Genomic DNA, 3,899 nt, shown 5'->3' with positions numbered 1-3,899 from the left:
TTCTTATGGGTTTTTGAGTATTTAAAAACTAGAAAAAATTGACCATTTCCTAATGTGATTTATTTGTCAGATAATTTTAAGTTCTTTTATAGATTTAATTGTCCTACCTTCAATAGAAATTTTCGTCTATCACATCCTTTCTATATCTTTGGTCATCTCATGCTGTAACTATTGCTATTGATTTACGGCTATTGGGCGTTTAAGTTTATGATTATTTAAGATTCTAAATTTTTAAAAATTAAATAATAAATTATTTGTAATTTATTATATTTATTTATAATTTTATTTTTAAAAAATTATTTATAAAAAAAGTAATTAAATCCAAGTTATGAGCCTTTAAATTTAAAATTAATTATTACTCATATAATTTTTATAATAATTAAGTATTTTTATATTTAAAATTTAAAATTTTAGTAATTAAAAAATAATGAGAGTTTGTTAAATTTAATTTAAATATTGAGATTTTGAATTAATTTTATAAATAAAAGAGAATTAATTAAATTATCTCTAATTTTTAAATTAGGGTAGCTATTTGAAACTAATTAGCAAATTTATAAATAAATAGTATTCTTAAAGATAATTAAAGTGAATTATATTTGGTTTTCAATTACTACTTTAGTCTTACTCTTTTTGCCTAATTTAGAAACCCTAATAATAAAACATACACATTATAGCACCCTAACTTTTAGCACCTTATAATCGTACTAAAAGCTCAAGAGTTACTTACCTCTAAACCTTTTTATTGTATACTATTTTTATTTAATATTGAGCCTTTGCGAATACGAACTGAAACTTTCACCAAGAAAACAAAGAGTCGGTACTTTAAATCATTTAATCACAAAATTATATATATTAATGTAGCATTATATACATAGACTTAATCAATGATCCTCAACTACAAATCTTACCCCTCTAAAAATCAAAACGATAAACAACAAGGGAAAAATAAAATCTAAAAGATCAACTCGTAAATATATTCTTCTATGCTCTTATAGCTCCGCACTAAACCTTCGCACTTGTAGCTGAAAGGGGTGGAAATAGGGTGTAAGAACTGGGGAGTTCTTAATAGGGTCGGGGTAGTTAGTTAAGTCAAGATTATCACAGCTCAATTTAATTCACATCCTAGCATAAGGACCCAAAACAATAACTAGTCATAGAAGTTCAAATTAGCAAGCAATTAAAATCACAAACACACTCAAGCAATCACAAATAATTCACAACACCGAACCAAATGCAAAATATGCAAACAAGGATTATGCATGCCTATTCCTATCGCAGGTAATGAGCTCATTTGTCGGTTTCGACCCGCACTTGACGCAATCCAACTCGCAAGTTGGATAAGGTCGAATCTTTCGGATCGGAGGATGCTGCGCCTTAAGTTCTAGCCTCTACCACAGAAACCCTAATCTCCCTGTAAATCGGCTAAACTGATGTCTTGAGAAGTCCCCAACGAGGTCGTGGATTAGCCGTCTGAGAGATGTGTATTCAAGCTGGTAGTTCATCATTGTCCGATGAAAGACGCACTCTGAACCCATGTAGAATGTGATAACCTTATGCCAGTTCAACACATTCATAGTGATGAAGAACGAATACACATCTTAGAATTAATCAAACATAGATCGAGGAGAAACAGTAATACTTTTATTAATTCATAGGACTCAGCATGGCTCCTCCCCTCAACCTAGGAGGTTTAGAAACTCATACTGAAAGTAAAATACAATGGTGAAAACGAAAATAGGGCTGAATGATTGTAAAAAATGTTTGAATAACATGAATCTAATCTCTTAAATACTAAACAAATGACTAGTAAGGGTACAATAGTGTATTTAGGTGGTCCTCTCTGGGCCTTTGGACATTGGACACTGCTCTTTGGGCGCTGGACGCCTGGAAGGGGGTAGGTAGCTGGCGTTGGACGCCAGTTTTAGGCCTTCAAATCCGAAGCAAAGTATGAACTATTATATATTTCTGGAAAGCTTTAAAAGTAAGCTTTCCATAGCCATTGAGAACACTCAATTTGGACTTCTGTAGCTCCCAAAAAGCTCTTCCGAATGCAGGCAAGTCAGATTTGGACAGCATTTGCAGTGCTTTCTCTGTCTCTGAATCAGACCTCTGCTCCAACTCCTCAATTTCAGCCAGAAAATACCTGAAAATGTCCAAAAATAAAAAAACTCATAGTAGAATACAAAAATGTGAATTTAACACTAAAACCTATAAAAACATAATGAAAACTAAACAAAACTACTAAAAACTATATGAAAGTGAAGCCAAAAAGCGTATAAAATATCTGCTCATCACAACACCAAACTTAAACTGTTGCTTGTCCCCAAGAAACTAAAACACAGTAGGATAAAAAAATTATGATACAATAAATTTCTAAGTTCAAATGAAGCTTAGTTAAAATCATATGAGTGGGACTTAGTAGTTTTTTGCTTCTGAATAGTTTTGGCATCTCACTATCCATTGAAACTCAGGAATGTTGGCATCTTTAGGAACTTAGAATCCAGATGATATTATTGACTCTCCTAGTTAAGCTCATTTTGATTCTTAAACACAGCTTTTTGAGTCTTGGCCGTGACCCTAAGCACTCTTTTTTACAGTATTACCACCGGATACATTCATGTCACAGACACTTTAATTGGGTTAACCTTTTCAGATTGTGACTCAGCTTTGCTAGAGTCCCCAGATAGAGGTTTCCAGAGTTCTTAAGCACACTCTTTTTGCTTTGGACCACGACTTTAACTGCTCAGTCTCAAGCTTTTCACTTGGCACCTTCACGCCACAAGCACATGGTTAGGGACAGCTTGGTTTAGAAGCTCAGGCCAGGATTTTATTTCCTTTGGGCCCTCCTATCCATTAATGCTCAAAGCCTTGGATCCTTTTACCCTTGTGTTTTGGTTTAAAGGGTTACTGGCTTCTTCAATCTGCCTTTCTTTTCCTGTACTTTTTGGCAGTAATGGATTTTTCTGCTTTTTGTTTTTTTCTTTTCGCCATTTTTTTCTTTCTTTTTTTTTCTCGTATGCATAATAATTTTTTTCTTTTGCAACATGCTTCTTCTTTTGCTTTTTGCTGCTTTTTCTTGCTTCAAGAATCAATTTTCAGATTTTTCAGATTATGAATAATATTTTTCCTTTTTCCTTATTCTTTCAAGAACCAACATTCTAAAATTTCAACTTCAAATATGCACTATTTAATCATACATTTAGAAAACAAAAGCAAATGACACCACATCAAACTAATTAAACTAATCTTATTTTAATCTTGAAATTCATGCATCTCTCAATTCTTTTCAATTAATTCTTTTCAATTAAAAATTTTCTTTTAAGCATAGTGAGAGATATATGGAACATTTTACAACTTTTAAAACATCAATGCAAATAATCATGCAACTAGAACTATAGAACAGATAAATAAACAGACAGAAAACAGAAAAATAACTAGAAAGGGGTGTAAAGAGAACGAATCCACCTGAATAATGGTGGCTAGTGCTCCTCCTTGAGGATCCGATATAGTGCTTGATCTCTTCAATGTCACTCCTTTGTCCTTGTTGAGGCGGCTACACAGGCTCTTGTGCATGCTTCCTAGTTTGCTCCATCCTCTTCTTCTATACTTAAGAGTGGTAGAAGTCACAAAACAAGGCTTTTGCAAAACCAAACTTAAGAGTTTTGCTCATCTTCGAGCAAATATGATCAATGGGGAAGAAGAAGGTGGGGTACGTGGAGCTTTCGTGGGACCTCTTGGTCCTGAGAGGCTAGGGAATTCCAGAGTCCCTGCTTCTCTGCACTGGCATTTGAATGCGCAGGGGCTGTTCCCTGGCTGGCGTTCAACGCCAGTAATACTTCCCTCTTGGGGCGTTGAACACCCAGGAGGGCTTCCTCACTGGCGTTCAACTGTAACACACT

This window comes from Arachis ipaensis, chromosome B5 (assembly GCF_059453495.1).
Source record: "Arachis ipaensis isolate K30076 ecotype BB chromosome B5, ASM5945349v1, whole genome shotgun sequence".
NCBI classification, from domain to species: domain Eukaryota; kingdom Viridiplantae; phylum Streptophyta; class Magnoliopsida; order Fabales; family Fabaceae; genus Arachis; species Arachis ipaensis.
The sequence above is the reverse complement of the archived record's forward strand: the minus strand, read 5'-3'. Positions refer to the sequence as shown.